This window comes from Cyprinodon variegatus, unplaced genomic scaffold (genome assembly GCF_000732505.1).
Source record: "Cyprinodon variegatus isolate N-32 unplaced genomic scaffold, C_variegatus-1.0 Scaffold96, whole genome shotgun sequence".
Classification (NCBI taxonomy): Eukaryota; Metazoa; Chordata; class Actinopteri; order Cyprinodontiformes; family Cyprinodontidae; genus Cyprinodon; species Cyprinodon variegatus.
The window spans coordinates 596,445-614,022 of NW_015150549.1; positions in this window are offsets into that span (position 1 = coordinate 596,445).

The following is a 17,578-nucleotide window of genomic DNA, read 5'->3' on the forward strand; positions in this document are numbered from 1 at the left end:
TTCATGCTGTAATTAAAACAGCAGTTTAAGTTACTTAATTTTACCTGTATTTTGAAGTGGGTTAGCCAGGGAGTTCCTCTAGATATAACTACCAAAGACCCTCATATCTTAATTGGATAGAAAGCTTTTTGGGGGAATGATGCATAAGTACATCTGATTAAGAATAACTGATAAAATTTCTAATTAAAATGGTTTAAATTACAAACTTTTACTTCACTATCATGTGTTTAAGACATTGACATTATTACTACCAGAACGTTAGTCATGATAATTAGAATTTGTAATGTGATCTAAAACTGATTATGTGCTTTAGCAGGGAAGGCAAATACATATTTTAAAATGCATTTTTTTTTTTTTTTATTATCAACCCCCTATTTATTTGTCTTTTTATCCAAAAGTCTTTAATGTCACATTTGCCTTTTTGCAATCTGAGCAAACTGACTTTTGGATAGGTGAGGTGAGAGCTTGAAAAGTCCTTCTGATCATATTTAAAGTGTAAAAAAAACATGATCATCACCATAATGTGATGTATTTATTAAATGTAAAAGAAATGATAGGTTACCTATGTAAAGTGCTCTATAATTATAAGTAAGCTTAAGCTTCTCAGCATTCATACGTTTATTCAGTCAAATGAAAAATATTACTCATTTAAATGGGAATTTCACTGTTGTCAATATTTGTACCAGTTCATCAGCTCTGTGATTTGACTGTGATTGAATGTGACATGACTAATCAAACATAATCTGTTTCTCCTTCAACCTCATCATTTTTTTCTATCTCAGTTAATCACGTCACACTCACAGTCTCCCCTGTCGAATAAAGGGCACAGTTATCAGGGTTAGGTTTTAGTTGTCACAGAAACCTGCATGTCACCATATCATTTTTTTATATTGACCTGAGGTGATTTCTTTTAACGGGCATATGATGTTAGACCTTGTATTAGGAAGGAAGGAAGGAAGGAAGGAAGGAAGGAAGGAAGGAAGGAAGGAAGGAAGGAAGGAAGGAAGGAAGGAATCAGCTACTTTATTAGTTGTACTGGGATAGAATTAGAAATGTGCTGAAATAGTATTAGAGCACCTTCCATCTAAAAGCAGCCATAAGCAGATGGTTGTGATTGGAAACCCTGACTTTGTTATTTTTCTGCATCTGTTACCCAGGCTAACAACAAATGTTAGGTTGAAGCTTGATCTGCCAGGTTGATGTCTTCATTAATACAATGAGATAATCCAGTGTTTTATGTAATAGATTTTCTTGTTGAAATAATCTTCAAAAAAATCTTTTTGGAAAGAGATTTTTGGAACTGTGCTGCTGAAGGTCATTGGACTTTGGAAGGTCTCTGATAGCTTGCCTCTGTACTTGTATTCCTTCAGTTTAAGACCGAAGTTTCTTTTTTTCAGGTGATTTTCGTCTCTGTTGTGAAATGCTTTGCCAGGGGGGGCTTTAAATTCAAAATAGACGCATACCAAAAAACAATAAAATGTATACCAGTTATAAAACAAGTATATTTATATGAATGCCAACAACAAAAAACATTATAAAAACACTTTATAAAAACAAAACATAATTTCATGAATAGGTTACCTTTTGTACATAAATCTTGCCCTTCTGAGGCTTTGTGAAGGCAAATCTGTGTTTTGCATGGTCCAATATTGTATCACAAAGCTAAAAAAAAAAAGTACCAGTTTAATAATGGAGTTATAGTTTTTAATTTATAAAAACTATTTATTTTCTGACAATGTGTTTATCATCTGCAAAACATCTGCGCTGTGGTAGGGGGTGGTGAGCCAATACACTTACTTTCAGCTCAGGGCGCAGCTTTGGGGCGCCCTGAGCTCTCCTATACCTTTGTATTGCAAAGGAGCTACTGCGCATGTACAACTTTTAACAAGAGTCTATGGGCATATATATATATATATATATATATATATATATAGATATTGTCAGGCTGCAGCAGGGAACTCTGTGCTGCGTTCTGCCTTCTCTGCTCTCTCAACAGGTGACCTGAGTCAGTTGGTGGGCATGGTACACACCTGCAGGTCGTTCAGCTGTGTGCGGCTGCTCTATAAGAACACGATCCTGACAGCTGGAGGAAGCCAGAGTGTAAACCTGTTTGGTACGCTTAGAGGCCTCTGTCTAGTGACAGCTTACTTTTCCAAACTTGAAATCCTCGTCTCCTGTGTCTCCCAGGTTGTCCCAAGTTCTGGATTCCTCTTCAGTGTTCTCCTGTGATCAGACAACCCTAGTCAGGCTCCTCGGTTCAGAAGCCTCAGGGCAGCCGGGCAGAGAGACCACACTGTACCCTCTGGTTCCTCCACCTGCCACCGGACCACTACCACCCCGGCGCCGTTCCTCCTGGTGCAAGACAATGCCCGGCCTCATTGAAGCTGGGCATTGTCATGCACCAGGAGGAACCCAGGACCAACTGCACCAGCATAGGGTCTGACAATGGGTGCAATGATTTCATCCCGATACCTAATACCTGCAATGAGATTTCAGCAAAATGGACCATCCTGCCACATCATTTTTTCACTGTAATTTTTGGGGTGTCTTTGAATTCAGCCCTCTGTAGGTTGATAGTTTTCATTTCCATCAAATGATGTGGCACCCTTTTGTTCCTAACACATCACTCAGTCCATATCAGTATAAATAAACAGGATGATATTTTCCCCATTAAGATCTAATGTGTTTTTTAAAAGTTTTCCTTTAATTTTTTTGAGCAGTATATATGTTCCAACTATCGGGGAATCACACTTCTCAGCCTCCCCGGAAAGGCCTATGCCAGGGTGCTGGAGAGGAGAGTCCGGCTGATTGTCGAACCACGGCTGCAGGAGGAGCAGTGTGGTTTTCGTCCTGGCCGTGGAACAGTGAACAGACAGTGTTTTCTTTCTTTGTCAGGTTGGGGTCTGAACTGCTCTCTCTCCCATTTGCAGAGCCCGTTTTCCCTGGCCTTGCCAGTGCACTGGTGGAACTTGGTGTTTGGGGGTGGATGCCCGGGCGGCTACTGGCTTATACCTGGCGGCTTCTCCGTGGGGCCTGGCCTGCCAGGGCTTGGCTGGGGCTCCCATCGGGGCGTGGGGCGCCACTCAGATCCCTAGGGCCCATGGCAAGATTCACTTCGGGGTGGTTGGCTGACCGCGGCTCCTGGAGGCTCCAGCATTGTGGTTGCTGAGGGACTTCCTCTGGACCGTCTCTCCTCCTCCCTTGGTGGGGTCAGATTTCCTGGGTTGGCCCCTCCTTGGCACCTTTACTCTTGGGGTCCTTTTGGGCATCTGGGGCTTTGGGTCTCCTGGCCCTTGCCTTAGTGCTCTGGGGTGGGGCGCCTGTTTGGCTCTTCACAACCACTATTGAGCATTTTTTCTTTGGATAAACTTTACATGCACAAGTGCACTTTCACAAAAAACTACAGGTGCTTGGTTCCAGGTACTCAGAGATTCACTTCCATACAGAAAGCCCATATTCTTATCTTCAGGTAATACACAATACATGTCAGATTAAATATAACTACTAATACTTCAGCAATAGTGTCTAGGTGTTACTTTAATGTATGTCTTTTACCATGTCTGTTGGTTGTGCTGTTCTTTTTACATCCCTCTTTACAGGTGATGAAGCACGCTGAAAATGTTTTATCATTATCTCCTTTTTATCTCCTCTTTCTTTCATCTTTTCTCCTTTTTTCCCTCTTTTTCCTTTCCTGTTCTACTTACACTGCAGTGTCCATATAATCTGTAAAACTCCCTGCATAATTAGAATAAAGCAATTTATATGCATAAATCAAGCAAAACACTATGGTGATAGCTGTACTGCTCCACTTGTGAAAGTAAAATCTTTTGGGCTCTTTTTGGCATCAAGACAATTATTCTTATTGCCACATTGCCAGTAAGGACACTGTAAAAAAAACAACAACAAAAAAAACATTAACGGTCATTATTGAGATGTACATTTTAGTATTTTGTGGTCTGTTAGAATTACTACTAGAATGATTCCCTGATTTCCCTCACACATGCAGTCCTCTGGATTTTTCATGAAATTATCTTTTACAAATTAAGTACTTTTCTTGAAAGATAAATGGATTCACATTAAGCAAACATATTCTCTTTAGCTTCATCCATAATAAAAGAAAGACAACAAAAAGGAATGAATAGCCCTTGCTTTTTAAAAGAGAGCAGTTACAGTTATGTTTGTTTTTGTGTTTGTTTTTCCCTTGCTTTGCCTTAGTCTTTTATAGGATGAAGCTTTGTCTACTAGATTTATGACTACTGAGGAAGCTACTGTCAGGGTTTGGTTGTGGTTTAGAGGACCCAAATGCAGAGGCAGAGAAGCTGAGGTGATTTCTTGTAGTTTAACTACACAAAACAGTGAACAAAGGCAGGAATCTAAAAATCCAACTAAAAATGTAAAACAAACCAGAACCATGGAGACATCAGGGGAAAACAATCAGCAACAGCGATGAGGAACCAGCAACGACAGGACCAGCAACAACAGGTGAACCAACCAGGAGTGACAGCAGAGGGAGAGTATACATAGCTGACTGAGACAAAGGCAGGGCTAACGAGCTGATAAGGAGCAGGTGTGAGCGGAGACAACGAGGGAGCCAAGGGGAAAGGAACACACATAAGAGGGCAACAGAGAACAACAACAGAAAAACCTGAGAACTAAAATTAATCTAGAAACACAGAGTAGGAAATAAACCAAATAAACACACAGAACTAAGTAAAACAGAAAGTAAGATCATGACAGCTACAGCATTCTGCTGTAACACTTATCTAAACAAATACAATTATTTTAATCAATGTATCCTTTTAACCAGGATTTACTTTTTTTATTTGTGGATACAATTTTCAAATTTATAAACAACAGCAACGATTTTATGTTTATTTGTTAATGCTTGATAATTATGCTTGAACACCTAAGCTGCATGTTTAGATGAAAAAGACATAAAACGCTGCAATACATTGAAAAAAATCAGAATATGACAATAGATAGGTCTCTAAAAGAAAGTAAATCTGGATTAAAAAATTGGTAGAACAGAAGGGGAAAACAGGGTGGAAGGTTTATTTGCCTCCAAGTGTTTGTGTATTAAGCGTTGCATGTTAAGTTTTATCATTTCGCTTTTTATATTCTTTTATATTCTAGTCTTCTTTACTTTAAAATAAAACTAAAGGGCATCTAGTAGTTGCTTTAGCTTTACACAATTACCTTATAAACACTTCCAGTTATGCCAGTCCAGTTTTCCATCTTCAAATACTCTCCTTCTTGACCTGTCCTAAACATTGATTGCCTGGTCATCTCTTTAAACTACTACATTCTTCAGATTCATTGGAAGTACATGTTTGATACATAATCTGCTTCATTACTACTTGGTCACACTCTTGACTCTTTCTTCAATGTTTTTTGGCTTTCTAATGCTCAGCTCTCCCTTAGTAGCAGCATATTTTCTCCTGCCTTCCCTTCTTATACTCTTCTCCCACTCACCGCCTTTTGGTCATGAGCTGTTCATGTTTGTCCGATCCACTTTAAAGGAAGTTGAAGCAGAGGACAAGGGGGGACCACCCCTACGATGACTTGCATTGACCCCCTCCCCTCATCACAACAGGGCGTTGGACAAGCCTTCCGTGAGGATTTTGGAGTCAGGCAGGGTAATCTTGGTGTAAGATTGCCTCAAAAGTAATTGGTTGGCTCAGAGCTCTCTCTTGACAGATGGTGGGTAGATATTGCACACCAATTTAAAATAAAAGGGAAAAGCAGTAACAGAGTAGTGCAACATGCATCTGTGATTACACAAAAAAAGCAAAAAAAGTGACAAGACAAGAGAAATTTTACTTGAAAAAAAATCTATCTTAATTTACTGGCCTGGGGGAACAAGTGACAAACACTGTGCAGATCATTCTTGAGTACAAACAGTCTTTCCTTATTTTTTTCCCCGCAAGATATTGAGTTTGTTGTATGATACAAAATACCTTCCTACATTGCCGCGGGAAGTGGGGATGCTGCTGCACCCCATAGTGGCGAGAGGGATATAAAAAAAAATATATAAAAAATACTTTGCACAATGTATACATTTCTTATGAATATTTTGGGAAATGATTTTGACTTTTTTTGTAATACTGCATGTATATGGATTTCAGTTTAATTATTTTGAGGCTTAATCAACACAAGATTATGGATGTTACGTTGTGATGGCAACGTCAAGCAAGCTAGACCATGGTATCCCACTTACGGCAGCAGACAAGTGTATTTATATAGTCTAATGACAGAAATATGGCACAGAAATGCATTTTAGATTTGTCCGCTTATGACAGACTTTATTTCCACGACCTCAGAGCGCACCTGAAGATTTGAAAAACTGTACAGGGCACCCTACCTATAGCTCAAAGTAAGAGCATGGTGCCGACACACACTTTTATATCTGTTTGTGTAGTATAACTACTGTAACTATAGTATTATAGAGTGTTATTTTAGTATTATAAAGTGTTATTTTAATATTTTAATGTGTTCTTTGTGTAATGGTTGGAAAAAGTACAATGATATAATTATTTCTTTTTGGTTTGCGCAAATGGTGCCAACCCGAGAAAAAGGGTGTGTCCCCTCTGGTGTTGAGCCTCATCTTAGACACTATTAGCTAAAGATGGCCCTCAGACTTCAGAGCACATGCCAGAGAGTAAATCTGGAGGAGGTCAGTAAATTATTGAGGAGCCATCCCATTCAAAGCTCTAAACACAAAAGCAATCAATTCTAAAATGAACAGGGAGCCAGTGCGGACATCCACGAATTGGTGTAATTGCTAATATAGTATAATATGCTATACTATAATAAGACAAGCCGCTACTTTTTGGACTAACTGCAGATGGGGGAGAGCTTAATATTCGCTACACTATTAAGTCCAAAAGATTAAAACCCAATTTCACATCCCAGACAACCTTAAGCCTACCATTGCTTTGATACTAAATCTTTTTTACAAATTATCAAATATAACAAATCATTACACACATTCCGATTAAAAAATTACCCATTTTCCTGTGCTTATATACAATCTGAACACTTAAAGCTACAGTGTGTCATTTTCAACAACTCCTATTTTACAAACTGTATATTGCAGTGATATGAACCACTCCCCCTACCACTTCTCCCCTTCCAACAATATGGAGGCTGTCATGGTACAAAATGGCTTCCACAACATCCGCATCACCTATCTTATCAAGTGATGTCAAGGTTTGTTTACATAAATAATTTTTTATAAAGATGCTCCGGATTTTGAGAGCCAATCACCAAAATCAGTATCTGCCAATCCCAAGATTGACAATTCCTGATCATAGCATAAATTGACATTGTGGGGAAAGCTCTTCGGACGTTTGCAGGTGGCTTTTAAAAATATATGTTTTAATTTTGCCTTCTTGCTCTACCACTTTGTTTGACCAGCAGGCATCTCTGATCCACCACTGTCGTCCTCCCATATCCCACAGGTAGCTTCTAGAAGATAGCCATGGCCAGCCACCACATTATCCAACTCTGTCTTCATGGCGTACTTCTCTGATGCACTGCTGTCCTCCTCACTTAACCGAACTACCACTGTGGTCTTCAGCTCACATCCTGAGCTTGCACTTCCGCCTCTGATGCTGTGGTACCTTAGCTCCAGAGGGGGGCACGGCTGGCTGCCTCTTCCCGTTTCTTGTGCTCTCTCAGCTTGTGTTCTTGCAATGATTACCTACTGCTTCTGTCTGAGCTCCGGAATGCTGTTTGTCGTTATCTTTGTGCCCTGTTTTGGGCTCTTTGACCAAAATAAACACAGGCTAAACGCAGGAGAAAGATGCATGTCTGCTCAGAGGAAAAACCCATCAAAAACTCAAAAACACTGTTTCTTAAAATTAGTCATCTTCATAATGACTGCCTGGTTGCTGGTCGTGAAAATCAGCCATTTTCTGAGCTTTACCGATTAACCGGTGCAAGTCTAAATTTTATAAATAGCATTTGTAAGTCATTAACAAATATAGACTCATAAAGGCCTAACTTGCTGCAGTCAAATTCCAGCCTAATGGCAACTTCTACAGTCACTAGTCTGTGAGCTCTGCGTTGCCATAGTACAGAAATGTCTTTCTCCATAAATGTAAGACCTGCTCCTATGAAATAATCCATAGCGATTTCTAAGGCTATGCAAAAGATTTCTGTCACTAAATCTCTGTAATTATTAAACACTGTAGCTTGAGGACATACAACAAAGGTGTGCAAGCTCTGTTTGTTCAAAATTTCAGTGACCTTGAAGCCTATCACAAAATGACTATCATAAAATTGGTTCTTTTAACCCCAAATAGAATTTGAAAAAGTTTTTATACTCCATTAAAACTTTACAAGAAATATGCACTTTCACACTCTCAAACTCAACCTGTGTTGAGTTTCAGAGTGTAAAATAAACTTAGATTATATACAAATAAAAAGAAAGTAATAATAAAATTTGTTGTACCTCAAAATATTCATGGGTTGTTCCAAAACAACTATTATCCAGGGACAAAAACAGTGAGCTCCGAAAATTGAAAAAGAGAAAAACATGCAATCTGACCTCAGTGCCCATATCACAATCTTAGATGTAGGCCTTCCATCATTCCTGCTATATCCTTCTTAATTTCAACTTTTATAAATCCTGCAAACTTAGTTTTTGCAGGCTTCTCTTATCCTTGACTCCATTACTCTGATGTTCTAATCAATGATGTGATTGCAGTCCAGTCAATACACCTGTCACTCAAGTCTGTCCAACTCCATTCAAAACTCTCCTATCAATGTCCAGTCTGTGTTCCCAGCTCGACATGTTTCTGGAGCTGCTCCCTGCCAATATTCTACATTTTTTCTTTTAAGCCATTCTGTATCTGCTGGGAAGATGTGTTAGTACACACATTTATATAAAATATATAATTGGACGACTCTTTGCAATCCTGTCCGGAAACATCATTAACATCTAAATATTTTGATATGCACATCCTGAAAACACACACACAAAAAAAAGAAAAATGACCAACTGTCCTCTAACAAGAAGCAAACAAGAACAGCACCATTGTTCTCCTTTCTTTTGCATTGTTAGCTTTGCAATTATTATATGCAATGATGACAAAATAAATGACATTTTAGTTTTGCATACAAAATAATCCTCTCTGTGATTCTTTGCAAGCCATTCATTTTATTCTATGACAGTGAGGTAATCACAATGCCAGTTCAATATGATGAGTAAGCGTAACTTTGTTTGGCTCTATATACAACCTACTGTACTTGAAAGCATGATCATTATAACCTAATGGAGGTTTGTGATAAGCACAGCATTCATTGCAGATATCTGATTAGCCTAACTTCATATTGAGCAATTACAATCTTTTCTGTAAAAGCCATAGAATTGGCCTTTGTTTTTCTGATCATTTTGCACACCCAACATACCAAGACCGTCTTCATTCTGTTCTTTTGGCAATTTGGCTGATTGTTGTTGAGCTGGCGACAATAGAATCATCCATCTTCACAATTTCATTAATTTGGAAAAAATGTGAACTTACATAATGAAAGCAAAAAATATATAATTTTTTAAGTAATTTCAATTACAGGATTAAGTAATATTGTTTACTGATGTGCATAAAATTGACCCAGTTGCTAAGGGATACTTTGAATAGTGAGAACATTGATTTTCTTCTTGATGGAAATTTACTTTGGTTTTCCTGAGTCTACTGCTTGTGGACAGATGCTATTGTAATAAAAGCAAATGAACAAATAATCAGAAAAAAAAATTGGCAGCTTATTAATCTACATATATAAACAGAATGTCAGTCATATATAAACATTTTTTATTAGCAAATTTTATTGTCCTTTGTCTCCAAAAAACAAATACTTGTTGATTTATCTTGAGACATCAAGAAGATATTTGAGTTTAACCCTTTATCCTTGGCTTAAAGCATTGTTTGAACGAGTTATGTGTTTAACTTTCACCTGGCAGTTTAACCAAGGGGTAGGTTCAATGCAGTTACCCTTAAATCAGGTGGTTACGACTAACGAAGAGAGGTAAGACCACTGGGTTGGCTCACTGCTGCCGAGGCAAGCTGGTGCTGATAAATGCAAAACTTTATTTATTTATTTTTTTGATTACGAGGGACCTTAATAAATACAGTAGATATCCAAGTTTTAATAACCTACATTCTCAGCCCAAAATAATCTTAAACTTTTATTTTGGGTCCTACCATTTTCTTTTTTTTTATAATTTTGCCCCTCCCATCTGTCATTGTTGCCCAAGCTTAACCAATCCACTTTGGCCTGCACTGAATCATGGGAAATGATGAGCCACAAAGGATACTCTTGATGGATCTTTAACATTGGCCTACTAAGGAATGCATTCATCACCTGCATTTCAAAGATCCTAAGGAGGATTTATGGATTAGGATAGCCTTTGGAGCAGTGCTGTGATGTAATCGGTCAGCAAAATCAATAACCGCAACCTTCGGAGAATGCAGCCCCTGACTTGGGATGCACCTAGAAGCCTATTGCAATCAGCTTGAAAAGCCAAGGTTGACCTTTGATATAAAGATATCTAACATGAGATAACTGCCAAATGGGAGGGGAAATTAGTATTGAGCAAGAAAATCTTAGTAAACTTGATACCTAACTTCAACTTAATAGAAATGAAGAGTAATCGCCAATCTTGATCTTTCAGAAAATTTAGCAAATTTAGGTTCTTTTGGAATTCATTGTCATGTTTCAACTACTGACATTCTCCTAAGAGCTATTAGAAAATTTCACACTGGAGACATGAAAAAATAAGTTTAGATTTTGAACATATTATTTGTTTGTCAGAATAAGTTCTTTCTTTCCACTTAATCTCTTAATTAATTTTATTTTGCTCCTAAAGTGAGTACTTCCTCTGAACCACTAAAAGTAAAGTACCTTCTGTATAGAAAAACAAATATTGTGAGACATATATAGAATGACACACAATAATTGACATGCTTCATATAGTTATGCTAAGATTTCACACATGCATACTTTTAAGAAAAGGTTTCATATACTATAGTATTTTTTGAAGCAAAAAAAAGGATGAAAGCATGAAAAGGATTTTCTCTGCCATATCTTGGAAGTTCAGTATAAATAATACTGGCATGCATCCTAATAATTCAGATGGGTTACTTCAGAAAAAATATATATTTTTCAGTAATTTTTCATTAAGAAATTGGATTGTATTTTGTTTTGTTTTTTTCAAACTTAACATTCTTAAACACTTTCAAAACACAATAATCTCAACAGCATTTATTTTACACATAACTAAATGATAAAAAATATGCCCTATTAAAAATATTTTAGCAAAAAAGTAACGTGTTTTTAAAACCTAGTACATAAAGTAATTTTTGTAGGATTATTTTCTAAGGACCAAGTTGAAGATGAAAAAATTAAAGACCATCACTGACAAGTGTGAAAAGCGGTAAATCAGATAACCAAAGGTATGTAATTTCCCCTTTTAGTTGCAGCAACTCTTTTTACATGCTAAAAGTGAAGTCAAATGTTCAACATAAATTGACAAAAGATACATTATTTTAAAAGGGGAAAAAACAGATGTGACAGCTGCATTTAGCTTTTATGTTTTGTATTTTGGAAAAGTGTAGCAAGAGAGGTAGAGCTCTCAGTGAGATTAGAAAATACAAAAAAAAAAAACACACACACACAATGAAGCACTCAAGACAGCACATAAAAAGATTTTTTATATCCACCTGAATAAAAAGAGGAAAACGGAAAGGCACTTAAACCTGCCAACCCACTTTTCTGTTCAGTTATCCATTCATTTTATATTTTAGGAATTCAGGTTGGCTGTAAATCTATACATTACAAGCTCTTGTATGTCATTACAAACTGTTTTTGCCATAGTGTAAAATTATATTGCAATATACCATGGTTTATTGTTTATTTTCATCTTCCTCTTTTACCAACAAAATATTGGTGTTCTTGTAAACATAACACTCATGCATTTTTTTCCCCCAAAAAATAAAATATCACTTTAACAAACAAGCAGACTAGAACTTATCAACACCCATGGAAGGTCATCATCCAGCTTTTTTTTTATCAATCAGGCTAAAATACAGGCTAAAAAAAGGTTCAAGACCCCTGATAGATCAGTGTTTTATTTTATTTGAAGGTATAAACTTTTAAACCTTTCTCCTCCTTTCTAGTAGTAAACAACCTAAGGATATTGTGTGTAGTTTATCTCCTAAAAACAAGATTGTTTGTAATTCATGTGCACTGTGATGAAAACAGGTTGATTTTTTGGAGGGGCGTTTTTTTTTTTTTTTGGTTCCCCAGAATTTCTTGGTGAAGAGCATGCTAAAATACAATATGGTTAAAAAACTTCTAAAAACCAAAGGTAGCACGCTTTTATCGTCTTCAGGTAATGCCTTTCTCATCAGTTAAAAAAAGAGAAACTGTTTTATATTTAGTGTCTTAACATCTAAAATATCAACTTGCCAAAGAGTTTCTAATTTTAGATAAACTACAGAGCAGGGAGGATGAGAGAGTTGAGCTCTGCATAGATTGTGTAGTAAGATGGTGTTTCAAATTAGTTAAAATAAAGGCAGAAACTAAAAAGCTGTGCCAATGGGCTGATTTGTTCACCTTTTGCATAATCAAAAATCATATATCAGCTATGGTACACGAACATCATTGTAAAGTTGGTTACACTATTATCACATTTACAAAATATTATTTTGTTAAATCAATGTATATCATGTATAAAATATGTGTGCTGAGAATATGAGAGGTAAGTATACAATTGCTTTAACATAAGTCGGATACTACAATGTAATACATTTTTGCACAATGAATAGATTTTCTCCTCAACAGAAGGATGCTTTCATTTTTATGTGACTAGCTTCAATTAAAGCAAATCACTGTGACTAATAAAGGATTACTTGAGTGCAGTTTTCAAAGTGTATCTGTAAATACAGTGGAGGGTTTCTTAATTAAGTTGACAGAAATTGTATTCAAATTTCCAAGGGTTCAGGGATGGCATTAAAATAGCAAATCATAAGCTTAATTTAATTACAAACAAGCTATGTGGTAAAAGCAATGAAGAAAGCTATATGTGCTATTCAATATTTTTGGATCATTTTGAATGGAAAAGGTCTTAACTCCTATTGGATTACTCCTCTGGGAAGCCCTGTGTCAAGGGGCATGGAACCTTGGACCCAATATGCCAGCAGATAGATCTGGATGATTTCAAACAAGCTTTTATTTAAACAATACAGGGTGCGGCTCCTCATCAGCTGGGGCGGATAAACCAGATCCTCTGTAGAAATAGAAACTCAGGTTAGTGACTAAGAATAAAGGACTGGCCACAACTATGAGCAAAAGTCACTAACCTGGTTCTGAATTCAGTTCACTCCAAAGGAAGGAGTTGAATCCGAATAGGAGATTTGTCCATAGCCTGCGGCAGGCACCGCCCCCAGAGTTCGGAGTAAAGAGCAGAGTTGACACCAGCCGACACTGGGGAGCAACAGTGTCGGTGAGGGAAGATCCAGAGCCGAAGTTGAAGAACAGACCAGAAGATCAGAGAGCTGAGGAGGTACCAGAGGAGAATCCAAACCCAACAGACAAGGGCAAAGGAAAAACTCTGGTGTCTCAAAGGCAGAAATAGATCAGGATCAGAAAGTCAGAACAATATATAGAAATGCAAGAGTTACTCTCACCAAACAACTCGAATAATTTAGCGCAGATGGTAGGCAAACAGGCAGCATAAATAGCAGCAGGAACCAGGTGGAAAAGATGAAAACAATGAACAGCCAGACCAATTAGACGGGTGAAAAGATTAAATGATCATGCCAAGCATCAGCGCTTTGGATTGACCAATAAAAGCCTTAGAAATGGCCTTTTTAGCCCTTCTCCAGGCTCGCTGGCACCTTCGAGCAGTAAGACAGGCACAGGGAACCTTGGATTCTTTCTCGTGAATAGTGAACACCAGTGGCTGTAAGCCAAACACAAAATAAAGGGAGAGAGCCCAGTGGTGCTAGAAGGAGCAGAATGTAAAGCATGCTCATCCCAACAGAGTTAACTGGCCCACTTAGTGGGATCAGCCTCACAAAGGATGCAGATCTTGTTCTCGATCTCTTGGTTGGCCCTCTCTGCCTGACCATCTGTTTTGGGGTGAAAACCTAATAACAGACTGACAGAGATCCCCAACAAAGAGTAGAAGTCCCTCCAGACACAGGATACAAACTGGGGAACCCTGTCGATAACAATGTCTGTAGGGAGACAATGTAGCCGAAACACCTTGCAGATGAGAAACTCCCACATCTCTTTAGCAGAGGCGAGTTTGGGCAGCAGAACCAAATTAATCATCTTAGAAAGCCTGTCAATGACTGTGAGAATAACATTGTAACCTTCTGAGCATAGTAACCCGGTAATAAAATCCATGGAAATGTAAGACAATGGCAGTGACGGGATGGGCAGAGGCTGGAGAAAACCAGAAGTGGGTCATTCGGATGTCTTAGACTGGTTGCGCATCTACAGAAAGAGGTGGCCACCAATGGTTTTGGAAACACCAGGATGGTGGAAGAATTAAATGAAACCCAACCACACCACATCAAAGGATTAGATATAGACTCCACTTTAAACCCCCCAAAAAACCACCCACCATTTGATCCCGGACAGCACCATGTCCAAAATGGAAGGTCCCAGAAGAGCTGAGCAAAAAAACCTGGGTATTCACCTACTCAGATGAACACTGACCCTAGTGGAGCAGAAGACAATGCGCCACGCAATCTTAAAGCTTCTTCAACCCAAAAGCTCTATTCAGAGCCACCTATTTAATAATAGTTATCATGACTATAACCTTTAGTCTATTTACATTCAAACTGGAACCTTTATCAAACTCTAGTTTCACATAGAACCTAGTACGTACCAGTTTTCATTTAGAACTTTGCTAAAGGTCTGCAGCCAGACTTTAGAATAACACCACTAGAGCGAGCTTTACATCACTCATCTTACTTGGTTTCAAGGGGATGGCCTGTAATTAGCCATTAGCTTCATAAATAAAAAAAACTTGGTTTTAACAGGAGAACAATTTTGTTTAGAGGTTTGCAACCAGAATCTAGAACCTAGTGTATCTCTATTTAAGAACAAGATCTCTTTACATCACTCACTTATCTGATTTCAAGCTAATGGCCTGTAATCAGACCCTATCTCCACATATAACTTAATTTAATTTTATAGTATATAAGTATTAATAACACACACTACATAGCAATCTCAAAATTATGGCCATGCCCAGACCTGTTATTGCTTACCCTAGGTCACACCACTGTCAGGAGGATCAGAGAACTGGACCCAGAATTCAGACCAGACAGACAGTGATAACTTCAAAGGCGTTTATTGAATAAGCTGTGTGCGGCTGCTCATCAGCTGGGGCGGGTTCACTGGATACACTGCAGGGATGTAGACTCAGGTCAGTTACTTCTGAAGGTCAAACGGGGAACGATAACAAGCTTGAAAATCACCAACCTGGCAAATTTCAGTTTGTGCTCAGAAGATGGAAAGAAGTCCAGAGAAGCGGAAACCCTGCAGCTTAAAACTGAGCCAGTACCAAAGTTCCAGTAGGGAAGAGGAGCAGCGATCAGCAGCAACCAGAACACGCAGAGAAAGCGAAGGATCCAGGCGGGATTATCTAAGCCAAGGTCAGAAGACAGGTCCAAGGTTGGCAACATTTGAAATCTAGGTAAGTCCTGAAATACAGAACAGGCAAAACAGAGCAGAACAGGGGCCGCCAAAACTCAGAAGTCGGGGGGCAAAAACAGGTCAAGATCAGCCAGAACAAACACATACAGAGAAAAATCTCGCCAGAAGCTTGAATAACCTGGCCTCTTGGGATGGGATCCGGTGGCATAAATAGCATAAGAAACAGGTGGGATCTGTAAGAGATAATTAGGTCAGTGTGAAGCAAAGCAGATGAGAGGAGGAGTAGTACAACCCAACCTATGGTGCCAAGATCATGACAACCTCTGACTCATTATGTAGAGTTAATTAATAATAACATAACATAATGTATCCGAAGCCCTGTCCATCATTTGAATATGACAGCAGTAATGTTTTTATGGGATTAAGATTATGGGATTAAGATTAATAAGTAAGGTGGATCTTATTAGAAATAAAATCACTAGCACTCCATTAACTTTGATTGGTTTATCTCTGGAAAGGGAAGCAGTATCTGACGTAACCATAGAACCTGAACCGGGTTTAGACTGCTTTGATCCAGTTGAACTTTCAGAGTTAGCATAACTATTGTCTTGATCTAAGCCTTCAACTTGTATATTAGATCAAGTTCCAACCAGGTTATTTAAGGAAGTATTCCCTTTGATCTCGTCCTCCATTTTAGATGTGATTAATCTATCCCTGTTACAGAGATATGTATCAAAGGCTTTTAAGGTTGATGTAATTAAACCTTTACTTAAGAAACTGTCTCTTGACCCAGATGACTCAGTCAATTATTGACCTATATCCAATCCTTCTTTCTTATCAAAAATTCTTCAGAAGGTAGTTGCCAAACAAGTGTGCGACCACTTACACCATAATGAACTTTTTGAAGGGTTTCAGTCTGGCTTTAGAGCTCATCATAGCACTGAAACAACTCTTGTGAAAGTTGCTAACTATATTCTCATGGCCTCAGATAATGGATGTGTATCTGTACTTGTCCTGTTATCTCAGTGCTGCATTTGATACAGTTGATCATAATATTATTTTAGAGAGACTTGAATATTTTGTAGGATTTAAAGGAACAGCACTAGACTGGTTTAAATCTTATCTATCTGATTGATTTCAGTTTGTTCACGTTAATGACAAATCTTCCTCATGCTCAAGGGTTACCTGCGATGGACTGGCGACCTATCCAGGGTGTACCCCACCTCTCGCCCGTAGACAGCTGGAGATAGACACCACCACCCCTAGCAACCCCAATTGGGATTAAGCGTGCCAGAAAATTGATGGATGGATGGATTGGATGCTTAAGGGTTACCTGTGGAGTACCACAGGGATCAGTGCTAGGATTAATTCTCTTTACTACATATATGCTCCCAATTGGTAGAATTATTAGACAGCATGGGATTAATTTCCACTGTTATGCTGATGATACCCAGCTATATCTGTCTATAAATCCAGATGAAGCTAACCCATTACATAAATTACAGGCATGTCTTGAAGGCATAAAAACCTGGATGACCTGGATACTCAGCTATGTCTGTATAAATCCAGAAACTAACCCATTACATTGTACTTCATCTGATACAAAATGCTGCAGCCAGGGTTCTGATGAAAATTAAAAAGACAGAGCATATCTCTCCTATCCTAGCTTCCTTTCATTGGCTTCCTGTTAAATCCAGAATAGAATAAAAAATCCTCCTTCTGACATATATAGGCCTTGAATGGCCAAGCTCCATGTTATAGAGATATGATTGTTCCTTATGTTCCTAACATAAGGAACAATCTGCAGGTTTACTAGTGGTTCCTAGATTTTCTATAAGTAGAATGGTAAGGCAGATCTTTCAGTTATCAGGCTCCTCTCCTGTGGAACCAACTACCAGTTTTGGTC